Source organism: Piliocolobus tephrosceles, chromosome 3 (assembly GCF_002776525.5).
Source record: "Piliocolobus tephrosceles isolate RC106 chromosome 3, ASM277652v3, whole genome shotgun sequence".
Taxonomy (NCBI): domain Eukaryota; kingdom Metazoa; phylum Chordata; class Mammalia; order Primates; family Cercopithecidae; genus Piliocolobus; species Piliocolobus tephrosceles.
The window spans coordinates 90,565,496-90,580,983 of record NC_045436.1 but is presented as its reverse complement, the minus strand read 5'-3'; positions in this window follow the sequence as shown (position 1 = coordinate 90,580,983).

Here is a 15,488-nt window from a genome sequence, read left to right as displayed (position 1 = left end):
AGACGGTTCATTAGCTTAATGATACAGTCTGAATTAGTGCCAAGAATTCATCATCTTTCCTCCCTCAAAACCTCTCCCACTTCAGTGTTACCTATCTCAATGAACAGCACCAGGTCAGGAAACAGAAAGCTGGCTAGACTTGGAGACTCGTCGCCCTCCCTCGACCCCATACCTAATCATCCATTATGTCCTGTCCAGTGCACCTCCAAATAGGCCCCAGTTTCATCTCCTCAGTTTCAGCCTTTGCCCATTGCCTTAGTTCAGTCCTTTATAATTGCTTACCTAGACTATCACAATATTTTTATTTTGTCCCCCTATGTTTCTTCTCTTTGCTGCTCCCCTCTGTTCTAACTCCATCCAGGTAGATCCCTCTATTCCACAAAATCATCAAGGGCTCCAGTGCCTACAGTCGAAAGTCTAAACCCTAAGCAGACTTTTCAAGACCTTTCTGTTCTCATCTCTGACTCATCTCCATAATTATTCCAGTCTGCATTGTCCTAAACTTCTCATTTCTTTTTATCTCTGAATCTGCTGCTTCCTCTATGTGCCTGTCTGTCTCATCCCACCCCTCTGAAATCTGCATGCTCCTTCCTCCTTTAGGGCCCCTCCCATTTCCACCTCTGGCAGTAGGGCTTTCTCTGGTCTTCCTTCCTGGGCACCATTCCACCCCTCTTTTAGGACACTTGTTCCATTGCAAGGGAATTTGCAGTTAACTGATAATTGTGAGTTCCCTGAGGGCTGGGATTTTATCTTATCATCTTTCTTTTTTTTTTTTTTTTTTTTTTTTATTATTATTCTTAGCACCTAATCCAAGTTCTGAGAATCTAAGAGGAGAAGAGAGTAAAACCAGAGACGAAGAAAGAGAGAAAGGGAAGGAAGGAAAAGGGAAAGGAATGAACAAAGGAAAGGAGGGAGTAAGGGATGGGGAGAAAGCCACTTTGATGCCCTTATTAAAATAAACGTTTTTGGCCAGCTAACCAGCTACTGAAAAATTGGTACAGGAAAACGTATAAAGAAAGGAACACGTCTTGGCCGGGCGCGGTGTTTCAAGCCTGTAACCCCAGCACTTTGGGAGGCCGAGGCGGGTGGATCACGAGGTCAGGAGATCAAGACCATCCTGGCTAACATGGTGAAACCCCATCTCTACTAAAAATACAAAAAACTAGCCGGGCGTGGTGGCGGGCGCCTGTAGTCCCAGCTACTCGGAGGCTGAGACGGGAGAATGGCGTGAATCCGGGAGGCGGAGCTTGCAGTGAGCCGTGATCGCGCCGCTGCACTCCAGCCTGGGCAACAGAGCGAGACTCCGTCTCAAAAAAAAAAAAAAAAAAAGAAAGGAACACGTCCTTAGCCTACATTTGGAAGTTTGCTTGTGAGGCCTGAAAAGGATCTAAAAAGACATAGTACAGTCCTTTCTAAAATAACTGAGTCATGTGCTGAGATTGGTTTTGAAACCATTAGTATCTAAAAGTAAAGAAAATAATGAATGCCAGAAAGGAGGGGTGGGGGAAGGTCTTCTCCAAAATACACCCTAGAGATTGAAAAGGGAGAAGGGAGAGGATAAAGGTTGACTAGATGTGAGTGAAGCCAAAAAACATCACCTTCCCCCTTCAAAAGGCAACAGAGAGAGGAAGGGGGGGATTGTACATGAATGGGAAAAAAATCAACTCCTCTGATTAAATGTTACAGATTTTTGACTCAGTCAAATTTCAGGAGGCCAGGGGGAGGGGAAGAAGTGTGTGTTTTTACTAATCATTAATCTTTTTCTCCTTCTGTTTCTCAACCTGGTGGCATTGTTGAAGTTGGGGGAGGGAAGCATGGAATTAAAGCAGCAAAAAGTAGGTTCTCTCTAATTCTATTAGACATTATTCTTAAGGAAAGTTTCCCTTAATTGTTTACTTTTATGTACCTACAGAGATCCCTACTGGGGAGCGGGGGGAGGGGTTTAATGACCTGGCATGTAAAAATTCTTTGTCTACTTACTGTGAAGAGTCATCACATAAAGTTACAGAACAACATTATTATCCTGAAAGCAATTTGTAATAGATAAGATATTTTCAGTTTTGTCTGGCTAAAAAAAACCAGTAATGCTTCTGAGATAGATGATTACTTGTTCAAATGTCTAAGAGAAAGATACGAATGTCATATTCTAAAGGAATCCACTCTTCCTATATGATGGCAAAAAAAAAAAAAAAAAAGGACTAAAGACACAGCAGGAATAAATAATTCTCAGTGATTTATTTACAGAGCCTGAAGTGTATGGTTCTGAACAAGATATTTCCCAGAGCTGCAGCAGTAAGCTTGACACAGCACCAGACCTGTTTCAAGCTCCCCAGCTCCTTTCCACAGACATTTACTTCTGTTTTCCCTGCTGTATTTCCTGCTCCAACATCAGTAACATTTCCTCTAACCCATGTCTATTCTATCAAGCTAAACTTCTGAGGTCTCAGTTTCAGTGACATGGGCAAGACTGACTCAGTGTCATTCAATCACCAACCAATCTGAACACTAATCTGTACTGTATTACTGCCACACTGCCTGTCCCAACATTTGCTCATTCATTCATTCAACATGTATGGAATGAGAAACTGCTATACGCTTGGCATGGTGCCAAGGCCCGGGGTGCAACAGTTGGCGAGACTCAGTACCTGCTGCTCTTCACTGTGACCCCATTATGACAATACTGTGTAGCAAGTGCTGTGAAAAAAGGAAAATAGAAAGTGAGGAAGCAGAAAAGAAGGAGTAACCAACACCAACTCCTTTATCCAAGGAGAACTTGTGTTTACCTTCAAAGGAGAGTAACTATACTTAAATCCAGAAATGACCAAAACATTTTTTATGTGCCACTGGGTAAACACTTATATGTCCTAAGACCTGAATCTGTAAAATCATCTTCTATAGTCAAAACTAAGAGGCAACTTAAAAGAAATTATCTAGATATCTAGATAGCTATTGAGGTGGCAGGAGGTGGGGGAAGAGAGGAGGTGATTGTCTAGAGAAAAGGGTACAAGTATATAAATTATTGAGAAACTTGCTGAGAGCATCTGTTGGCATGAATGCAATTTCACATTTCTGACTAAAAATTAACAATCCACCTTCACCAGAAGACCGTCGGCGCAAATTCATGGAGACTCCTTCTAACCTACGGTGATATAAGACTTAATGATGTTTAAGGCACTTTTTTTCTCATTATCTCCATGCACCTAAGGGTTGATCACAAAATAGTAAATTGAGGCACTGAGGGAAAATATTAAAATCCCAACTTGACTGGGAAAATTGAGGGTCAGAGAGCCATGCTGGTAAACAGCACACCCAGGACGAGTTCTCCAGTTTCCTGATTCCTGACAGAGCTCTTCTACCAACACATTGCCTCTGACACTTCACTGTATGAAGAAACAAAGCAGAGACATTAAAATCTAAATACAAGAAAAAGGGCTTCCAGTTAGATAAATCAGATAAATGTGATGGAATCACGTAAATATGATGCAAATAAGTTCGATTTCTAATGCTTCCAATACCCCACTAAATATCTAGAATAGGTTCTTTGCTATGCAAGATCTCAGGTTGAGAAAGAATAAACTTTAAAAAATGACAGTGGAAGCAGAGCATCTTCTTTGAAGATTTTGAGATTTTAGAGGTCAATACTTTCTACAGAAGTCTAAAGGAGGCTCAAGGGGTTGTGGACAGGAAAAATCGGTCTTGTGAAACTTACTCAATACTTAAAATATTTATCTTGTATATCTACTCATTCCCTCTGTTTTAATCTATTTGGGCTACGAAAGCAAAATACTTTGACTTAGTAATTTATAAACAACAGAAATGTATTTCTTGCAGTTCAAGAGACTGGGAAGTCCAAGATCAAGGTGCCAGCAGATCCCGGGTCTGGTGAGGGCACATCTCTCATAGATGGTGCCTTTTGTGTCTTCAGATGGCAGAAAAAACAAGGCAACTTTCTTCAACCTCTTTTATAAGGACACGAATCCCATCCATGATTGTGGATTCCTCATGACCTAATCACCCCGTGAAGGCACCACCTCCTAATACCACCACAATGGACTCTGGCTTTTAATATGACTTTTGTCAGTCAATAACAGCCTCTAAATACCCGGGAAAGTTTTTACCTGGTTAGCAGTAGAAAAATACGAGTGGAGGCTAGGATTCAGTTTGGACCTACAACTGAACAAGAAGGGATGCCTCCCCAGCTGGAAGTGTCAGGTGGTGATGATGATAAAGTGAGTCCCATTATCCCAGAAGTTAATCACATGTGGTGCTGGACCAAAAGGCTTGGAGACTGACCCAATGGAAGGACTCTGCCCCCTGTATTTGTGGTATATTAGTTTGGCTTTTGTAATAGACAAACCCGAAATAGCGGTGTCTTGAACAAAACAGAAGTAGATTTCTCTCTTAACTGCAGTCCCAGCAGTCATGTAAGTATAGAGTTCTGTGGTGCCAGGATCCTGGACTCCTTCTAGCTTGTTGCTCAATCAGGGTGGTCTCAGCTCCAGTTCTCCTAACACATTCCAGTCAGCAAGAGAAGAAGAGAAAGGAAAGGCACCCTCTCCCTCTGAGAACACAATCTAGAAGTTGCACACAGAAACCTTGTTAACATCTCATTGGCTAGAATTCCATCATACATACACACCTAGCTGCACAAGAGGCCCAGCTAAAAATTCTGCTTCCTTAGAAACGGAGAGAGGAGATACCAGGGGACAACTGGCTGTTTCTGCCACAGGCCCAACTCTAAAAAGTCATTTGTGACAAGCCTTCTTCTTGTCCCCTCAACTCAACTCCAACTATTAATACTTGCTAGCACTTTGCTATAATTTCAGGGCTCCTGTTCTACCTGACTAGGTCACTGGCCACTCCAAAGAGGGCCAGCCACAAGCTCAGAAACTGCTTAAAAGACTGTTCCAAAGTGATTCCCCTCATGAATATATGACTGATATTTTGTAGCAAGCACTTGCCCTAATATTAAGTGTAAGAACTCATTTGTTACTAAAAGAAACATTACCATTCAATAGGGAAATATAGGTTCATGAGAAACATATGATCTCTGCCCTCTATTAGAATAACTGTGTACTTTTTGGCATAGTAATAATATTGTATCAGTTTAATCCTGTAGATATGAAAAATGATGAAAGAGTTATTGTCTGTTTTAATGATAGTTTGAAAGTGATTATTATGGGTACATTTCTCAGTTCTCTCTCCTAGTTAGGATAGTTACCTATCCTAAGCAGTCACTACATTAATAAAAGAAAGGGACACTAAACCCAAGGTTAAAATAAATCGTACCCAGTGCTAATCAAAGTTAGGTTGAATGTTTGCATGCAGTTCATTTGGATGAATACTACTCTCAGCAAAGATAGCAGAAAGAGCATTTCATGCAACAGGAAATATGAAGTTCTCACCACTGCCCAGAGCATGTACACATACCATCCACTAGTTATGTTACATCGAAAGGGTGCTGCCAAACATCTTGCGTAAGGCAACATTAAATATGGGTCTGGAAACTGGTTAGAAAATCCCTCAACTGAATTTATTTGAGGGTTTAACAATATAAACTGCAGAAGAAGAGAGAATCTCCTCGAGAAACTCCTCTGTGATGTGACATTACAAACAGTCATCCAGAAACATATTTCATCAATTGGGTAAGAACCCTTGTCAGGCCATGTCCCAAGGGTAAGCTGCAACATCTGTAACATCTCCAGCTCTGGGGGAAAGATGACATTCTCTGAATCCTAGAGGAACTGTATTTTCCCCTTAGGGCAGAAAGTACCATCCTAGAGCACAAGCCTTGTCAGCTTTATCACCAGTGCCAAACCCCACCATCTCCCTTCCTCCAAATACATACATTATCTTACGCGCACACACACACACACACACACACACACATGCATGGCATCACCATGAAGAGCATAGTTTCTAATAAGAAGTATAATTCTACTTCTCATTTATAATTTTTGGAGTAAAATAATTAAGACTATTACTGGAAGTTATTAGAACCTCTATCTTTTGCCTTTTCACTGGAAAACCAAAAAACCATCTGCAGCAGACTGGAAACTGCTTTCCCTTGATGTTCTTCTTTGAAGCAGAACTCTGACTTTTGACTGGGCATGTTACCCCCCCAAACTAAAAGATTGCATTTCTCAGTCTTCTTTTGGCTAGATGTGACCAAATGACAAATTTCTACCCAATGAGAGGTTAAGTGGATGATTTCCAGCAAGCCTGTTTGAAGGACAAGACTCAGATGAGAGAGCTTAGATTCCTTCTTCCTCCTTCCTCCTTCCTCCTGACCTGCAGCATGGGTCTGATGACTGGTGCTGTCATACACAGGTGGCTCAAGCAGCCATCTTGGACCACAAAGCAACTTTGAGGATATAAATCATACATAGGATGCTGTTGGTGAAGATACGCTAAGGTGTTGCAGCAAAGCCAGTCTAGACTTGATGACTTGGAAAACAGATTACTTCTCTCTTGTGTTACAGGTCACAGTAAGGGTTCTGGGCAATGGGCAGTTTGGCTCCAGCCATTCAAGGACTGAGGCTCTTGGTAACTCTGCATCTTTGTTGTGTAGCTTCTAAGCTATCAGCTGTCTTCATCCAGTAAAAGCTAAAATGGAAAAATGTGGAAGGCCAGGACCAGAAATCTCCTCTTAGGAAGGTAAGGAGGAGGCTGCCCATATCATTTCTGTTCACGTTCCATTGGTAAAATTTCCATGGCACAGCAACATCCAGCTGCAAGGGAGGACATGGGAAATGAATTCCTAATTGGACAGCCACATCTCAGCTACAGTTCTATTTAGTACTCACAGAAAAAGAGAAGAAACAGGTTCTAACAAACAGCTCCCAGTCTCCAAGCAGATGTTAAGACTGATGACAGGAGTCAGGGCCCCCAATGGCACCTTGGAGCTACTCTCTCTACTGCCTATGTCTATCTTTCTTTTATTTGATTGAAAAATAAATTTGTATGTTGTTAAGCCACTTTAATTTTGGAGGATGATTTTCCTTCTTTGCATACTCCTCAATGGTACAAATTATCAAATTTTTCCTTTAAATACAGGAATATTTTGGGTTATGAGTGTAAAATACATATTGGTCAATTAAACAATTATGATACTTAAACTATGGAGGGTTACTCTAAAAAGACATTGGTGGTCATGGCTGCAATTTTGAGTTAGGCTTTAAAATACAACTTTTTCTTATCTTCCCCTACATTATTAGTTATTTTACTGTGTAATATACAGTATTTTTTTGTGGCCTCTTAATACTGTCATCTGTTGTTTAACTATGGGGAAACATTCTGAGAAATACATCATTAGTCAATTTTATCATTGTGAGAACATTGTAGAGTGTACTTACACAAACCTAGGTGGTATAGCTTACTACACACCTAGTCTATATGGTATAGCCTATTGTTCCTAGGCTACAAATCTGTACAGCATGTTACTGTCCTGAATACTGTAGGCAAAATTGTAACACAGTAGTAGTATCTGTGCAGCTAAATGTACCTAAACATAGAAAAGATACACTAAAAATACAGATAAAAACGGTACAGCTGTAGTGGGTACCTACCAAGAATGGATTCTGTGGGACTAGAAGTTGCTCTGGGTGGGTCAGTGAGTGAGTGGTGGGGGAATGGTAAGGCCTAGGACATTTCTGTAAGGTAGACTTTATAAACATTGTAGACCTTATAAACATTGTACACTTAGGTTGCACTAAATCTATTTTTTAAATTTCTTGCTTCCATAATATATTATCCTTATCTTACTGTAACTCTTTTATTTGATAAACGTTTTAATTTTTTTGACTTTTTGACTCTTGTAATAACATAGCTTAAAACACAAACATGTGTAGAGCTGTACAAGATAATTTTATAGCCTTATTCTATATACCTTTTACTATTGCTAAAATTTTGGATTTTTTACTTTTTAAGCATTTTTATTAAAAACTGAGACACAAACACACATATTAGTGTAGGCCTGCCCAGGGTCAAGATCATCAATATCACTGTCTTCCATCTCCACATCTTGTGCCACTGGAAGTTTTTCAGGTGCAATAACATGCATGGAGTTGTCATCTCCTAGGATAACAATGCCTTCTTCTGGAATACTTCCTGAAAGACCTGCCTAAGGCTGTTTTACAATTAACTTTTTTTTTGTAAGTAGAAGGAGTAAACTCAAAAGTAATGATAAAAAGTGTAGTATAGTAAATATACAAACCAGTAACATGGTCATTTATTATCATGATCAAGTATTATGAACCGTACATAATCGTGTGTGTCATACTTTTATATGACTGACTGTGCAGCAGGCTTGTTTATACCAGTATCACCACAAACGAAATGAGTAATGCCTTCTGCTATGGCATTACAACATCACTAGGCCATAGGAGTTTTTCAGTTCCATTATAATCTTATGGGTCCATCATCATACATGCGGTCTGTCATTGATCAAAACATTAAGAGGCATATGATTGCAATATTGATGTAAAAACTGAGACTTATTTCAAACAAGAAACAAATTCTAAACTTAGCTATTGTCTAGTAGATGATACCTCTTTAATCCAGATAACTAATACATCATCCTCTCAATTCTCCTTTTTTAAATTACGATTTTAAAATAGGAAGAATTATTTACCTAATTAATAAAACCTTCTATGAATTAAAAGTAATAGGAAGCAAGATGCAAGCTTCCCATGTAGAAACATTTTGTTAAGTAATTTCAAGCGATATATTTCATGTCTCTTATGTACCTTGAGTGAGGTATTTACTCCTGTTCTCACCGAATTTTTAAAGGAGCATGCATATGCATAGAAGTTTCATTCCAGGGATTATGAATCCTTCATCAATAAAAACTCCTTAAATCAGATTTTCCTCAATGCCTCAGTCAGCATATTAACCCTTTCAAGTGATTAGGGCTGCATTTACAGCACCACTCACCACAGCAATATACAATTAAAATGACTTAGGGAATCTACTTATTAACCCCATGGAAATTTTTAAGTGTGGGAATCAAGAGACATGGGTTCTGGTCCTACTGACTACAGCTCAGCTCTCTGAGCTTCAGCAAGTCCTTTAAATCCTTTTGACCTCATTACTCTCATTTATTAAAGGAAACTTTTAAATTTAACTATCTCAAAACTCTTGTTCTACTCTACCAAGTATGCCCCCCATTCTCAAATTCCCCTGACACTGTGACCACAAGGCCAAGATCGTAACAAGAATAGCAAACGGCATAACCTCACAGTAAAAAATCCTTAGGAACATGGGAGTAGTTCTTCTATTAGTCAGAAATGGCTACACGATTGTGCAAGTCATAAGGCTGTGTTTTGCACCCTCCATGACAACTTTTAGTAACACTGATAGTTACCTTTTACTGGGAGTCGATCATTTGCCAGGCACCGTGCCAAGTGAATTACATACGATATCTCAGTTAATCCTCATGACAACCCCAGAGGGCGGTGACATTATCCCCATTGCACAGATGAGGAACCAGAGGCTTAGAGCAATTAAATAATTTGCCCAGGCCACACAGAGTGTCGCCTAGAATGCCAGGCTGCCTGGCTCTATGCTGGACTTTCCAGAACTGCACGAGATGCCTGCAGGAGGTCAGGTCATCCTAGCAAACTGTTCTCTTGCCCCCACTCCTGGATATGCCCACTGAGTCACCCATATTTAATGACACCATGAAGTTCATAATAAACACTCTCTGTCCCTCCCGACTCCATTCCCTTGCTCCTCCTAATAATAGATGCAAACATTAATCGACCCACAGAGCTCAGCTCTTTAAATGCGTTGTCTCATTTCATCTTCACAGCAATCCTCTGAGGAAGATACTATTATCTCCTCCATTTCACATTGAGTAACAGAAAAGTTAAGTACATTGCTCAAGCTACCCAGCTAATAAGTGCAAAATAGTTTGAACTTAATTCTAATTCCAAAAGAAGTAAAAATTTGTGAACACTTGGAGCATTCTACATTAACATGTATTAAACCTTTAAAATGTGTTGAGCCCTGTGCAAAGTGCTTCACATAAACTGTCACAGGTAATCCTCAAAACAATCCTATTAGATAGGTATTAATGTTGTTGATGTCATTTTTTAGATAACAAAACCCTGGCAGTCTTGGGTAAGCATTGAGAGAAAGTCAAGCAGAGGCCATAGAGCGAAATGAATACAACATCAGGCTTTAACATCAAATAGGCTGCTTGTTACAACTGTTAGTGTTTTCTCTTGACAATTTACTTAACCTTACTCCACCTCAGTTTCCCAATCTGTGAAATGGGCGTGCTATGAGAATCTTATGTGTTAATATATAGAAGGTGTTCGAAACAGTCTCTGGCATAGAGTAAGAACCTTACAATTGTTAAGAAAAAAAAAAAAAAAAGCCTAGACTTTGCCTTTTACTAGCAAAGTGGCTTTATCTTTCTGTGTCTTCATTTTGTCATTTGTAAAATACAAAAAGAAATATAGTAGTATCGTTATTGTGAGAAGGAAATGAATAATTATACAGACAGGAAATGAGTAGGTATGTATTAGAACATAAGTGCACATGTGTCCAATAAACATTAACTTTCACTGTCATTATTATTATATCGTTATCATTTTGATCCTTTTCTTAGTTATACAAAAATCCTCCTCTACCTCAGGAGTGATCCAGCTGGCCCTGCCTGAATCCTTTTTCCTCAAAGAAACAGAAGGGATGCCTAAGGTGGTCAGCAATACTGATAATTTCAGCTGAGCCACACATGCAAGTCAGAAAATGCCATTTTTCTCAGAACTCACCCTTAGGAGGGCAGGAATGATTCTCAGAATCTGGGCATGATGGCACCCACTGCACTATGCAAATAAATGCATAATTATGCCCTGTCTTAAAATGTTTTCTAAGACTGTGACTGCCTTACATGACTGCAGGGCTCTCAGGGCAGGGCCTTGACATCTACAGCTTTGATGACTCCTGCAGCACCAAGTTGTAGTCTAAAGTATTGATTGATTGCCTGGTTGACTGACTGATGTAACAACTGGCCCTACAATCTGAAAAGGCAGATGTATAGTGGTTGCGCATTTACAGGTGCCAAAGCCTGACTGCCTGGGTTTGAAGACTGCTTTCTCTATTTTCTGATTATGTGACCCCAGGCAATTGACCTCACTTCTTTGTGGCTTAAAACTCTCTAAAATGGGAATCGCAATCATCTCTAGTCTGATAATTAATTAACTTAATCATATAAGTGCTTAGAAAAGTGTCTGGCTATAAGAAGTGCTCAGTAGATGTTAGCATTGCTGACTGGCTAGCTCAATTGACTGAAAGTGGTCTGGGTTGTCTGATCACTTTATAGTCATATGGTATGTCCCTGTCTGAATGTTGAGCAGAAAAGAGCTTCCCTTCCTTTTGTGGGTATAGGCTATCCATCCAACAGTTCCCATGGCAGCTGTGCCCTGCCCATCACTCCAGCAGCAAATGTGTGCCAAGCATACATACCTCCATGAATCATTTTGGCTGTTAAGAATCATTCACCAACATGACCTCTTTTCTTCTTGAGCCATGCAAATAAGGCCATATCACTTGCCACCCACTCATAAATACACAAGTGAAAAAAATTAATCTTGCAACAGTTATACAGACTTGTCCTTGAGCACTAAGAAGAATATCTGTTCTTTTATTCCCTTATTCTCACAGTAAGCATTTATTGAGTGTTCTATGTCTAGACCCAGGGCTAGACACTGCAGTTATAACAGTGGAAATCCAGTTTTAGACCAGAATTTATAATCTGGGGGAATGGAGACAGGGGAGGTATAGCGGAAAGAGAAGTAAATACGCAAACATAAAGCCAAGTGGTAAGTAGGCATAGGATTTTAGGGGAAGGTGGGAAAGTGGGAGGGGGAAGAGGAAAAGGGAGGGTGGGTTTTCAAAAAATCAGGCACCAAACAAACAAAAAATCATAGGTTCAAAAAAGGTTTCCCAAAAGAAAGTGGCCTCTAAACTGTGATCTCAAGCAAAGCTATGTTAATTCTCACAATTATTCTGTTGTGTAGGTGGAGAAACTGAGGCAGGAAGACACTGGTCTGAAGTTGTAAAAATGTATGAGAATGTATGAGTCTTGGGAAGAAAACATTGTCCTGAAGACTTGGAGTTCTTTGCTTCCACCATCACACCATGCTCCCTCCCTCCAAAAGATCTAAACATTTTAAGTTTATGAGTCTGACAACTTCAATGGCATTCCTTACCCAGGCTATAAAATTCTAGCCCTGCCACCACAGAGCTGTTTTTTCTGAATTTCACAAACTTAGAGATAACACTGACTCTAGTTTTCTGGCCAGCAACAGTAATGAAGCCCAGGATCTTGGTTTATATTTGAAGACTAACTTTACAACTGCAAAAAAGCTGTTGCCTGTGAAATCCAGGCCAGGGGGTGAGGATAAAAGAAAGGCGCTTTCTTTGAGATTACCTGATTTGGGAGATCTAGAACTCTCTAATAATTTCATAAATCTTGGATTTTCCTTCAAAGTTATGTTTTAGAGCATGTTTATATCAAAATACCATGTTATAGCAATATCTATATAACAATAAAAATGTACTATTTATTCAAAAATAAATACTCTGTGAAAAAGCTAAGTAGCTATGATTTAATTATTGACTATTCAGCAAAAACAAAGGGGTTAGATTGACATGTCACTTTTGCACAAAGGAATCAATACATAAACATAACTCATATAACTGAGTTTATCAGTAAGATGATAACTAAGATTTTCCCTATGTTTCACTTCAGTGTATGTGTCCATCCTCTTGGCTCTGATATAATACAAGCATTTGCTAACCAAGGAACTTCATGTGCCATGGTAAAATTGGTTCAACCGAAATATTCAGATCCTTTGCCAAGCATAGGAAAGCTATTGCTGTTCCAGCCAAATCTGGCAGACTTCCATTTTTGCAATCATGTAATTTGACAAATGACATATCCCTACCCCATCCTAATTTATTTAGTTGGACTGATTCTACTGTATCAGTATAAGTGTATAACCAAACAGAGAAATATATTCCTAGAAGAGAGAAAGATATTATTTTGTCATAATTTTAATCAGTGACCTGAGGCGTGCCAAAGTTAAGTCAATAAAGGTTATTTATAAAGCATGAGGCACCACAGTACTGTTAGGAATAAATAGAACCCAGAACTTCAATGCCTGACTTCAGCTAACAGTTCTTTCTCAACTGACGTAATTCCTTCTGAAGTTCTAAAAAAGCAATACTGAGAAGAATATCATCAGCAAGACTATATTTTTCATTCTTTATTCAAAGAATATTTTAGAAATGAAATGTGATAACGATCAGATGTTTACTCCTACAAAGAAGAATGGAGTCGTATCAACTTTTGCTTTCCTTGTCTGGTTGTAAACACTCTATGTCTGCGGAGCTGCAGAGAGTCCAAGGAAGGATATAGGCCAAAGTGCGTGGGAAGTGCAGAGAGAGCTTGAGGCTAGAAAGCACATTCGCTCAGGGTAATGGTCATCTTTATTTGGTGCTTTACAGTTTACAAATTTTGTTTTATTTTGACCAATATCCAAATGCCTTCTTCGTGTTGGTGTTGTCCCAGGAGCTCTGGTGTCAGTGGTGAACAAGATAATCAAAGTCTCATCCCTAACATCTTAGTTAATCCTTGAAACAAACTTACGGGAGGTAGATGTTGTCCCCATGTCATAGTTAAAGAAAAGTGAAGTTTGGCATGATTCAGTGATTTTCCCAAGATTGCAGAGCTATCTTATTACTGAGAAATAAAAGATTACGAGCTATTCTTATTACTGAGAAAGTAATAAGAACCTGAAAGCTGATTATTTGACTCCCAGGCCAGCACTCTGTAAAATAAATCTCTCCACCTCCGGGAGGTGCCCTCAAACCCTTGTGGCCATTCTCAGAGCTTTTTCTGTTTAACCCACCTATTTTTCTGGAGAACAGCTCCAGCAATCAGCCAACTGACCTTTGAACAAAAGGTTGGGCAAAAGGAAGAAGGTTCAGAAACTGAAGACAAGGATTGGGTAGAAGGGGATGCTGTAAAGAAAGGGAGGTAAGACTCCCCTGCATCAACCTTTCTCTCCTCCCCCATTCCTGAATAAGGGGACATTTAAGTTTGTCATTATTTAAAAGTAGTTGTTAATTCCGATATTAATGTGTTAACACTTATTTTTTAAATAGGTTTGGCATCCATCAAATTCTGAAGTTATTCCTAGATTCAAAATCATTTAACATTCAGTCAAATATCAACCAATAACAAATGCCATACTAGTTAATCTTTAGGCCATGTTTCTTAACCCCAGCTGAACATTAGAATCACCTGGAGAGTTTTTAAGCATTACCAGTTCCCTAGAACCCTCTACAGGCTAATTAAATCAGAAACTTTAGGGATGGAACCCCAGCTTGAAGAGTGCTTAAAAGCTCCCTGGGTGATTCTCCTGTGCATCAGAGGTTAATAACCCCTGCCTTACAGTGGTTCTCAAAGTGTAAACCTGGAGATCAGTAGCATCAGCATTATGGGAACTTGGTAGAGATGCAGATCTTCAGGCCCCATCTCAGATCTACTGAATCAAAATCTCTGGGGGTGGGGCCTAGCAAGCTTTATTTTATGAAGCTGCGGGGTGATTCCGGCGCTTGTTCAAGTTTGAGAACCACTGCCTTACAATATTTTGTCAAAGAGCTATCCTCTACCTAAACACTGAAAACAGCTTCTAAGTCATTTTATTCTCTGAAATTAAAAAAGCTACTTGAGAAATACAGCTTGCATTTGAAAAACTAAAAGCCACAGCAAATAAATCCAAACTGAAAGAAGGAGGGGGAAAATTCACTTAATTCATTTTTTCTTCGGTTTTCCTTCATTTTTCGTTGATTTTTTTCCCCTTCTTTTCTATGGATCAAATGCTGGAGTTTTCAGAGTGCTGGCCTGATGTAAGTAAGTCCCCTTTCTCTTTAATTGCGTGAGACACATGTGAGCACAGAAATATGAGTTACAGATTTACATGTATTAATCTTTGTGAGAGCAGCATTCTCCAAGTGTCATGCAAGCCTCATGTGACCTTCTTGGGTGCCACAGGCAGCATAAGTTATTTACATTAGCAAATATGTTTCAACTAAAACACATGTTGGCAGTTAGCACTCTCTCAGCTCCTCATATAAGCCATTCTGTAGAGAATGAGACTTTGTTAGAAGAGTTTGAATTTGAAAAGTGTCTTTTTTAAATTTATTTATTTATATTTATTTATTTATTATTTATTTTATCTTTTTTTTTTTTTTTTTGAGACAGAGTCTTTGTCGCCCAGGCTGCAGTGCAGTGGTGCATTCTCAGCTCACTGCAACATCTGCTTCCTGGGTTCAAGTCATTCTCCTACCTCAGTCTCCTGAGTAGCTGGGATTACAGGCACCCGCCACTGCACCCGTTTAATTTTTGTATTTTTAATAGAGATGGGGTTTCACCATGTTGGCCATTCTGGTCTCAAACTGTTGACCTCAAG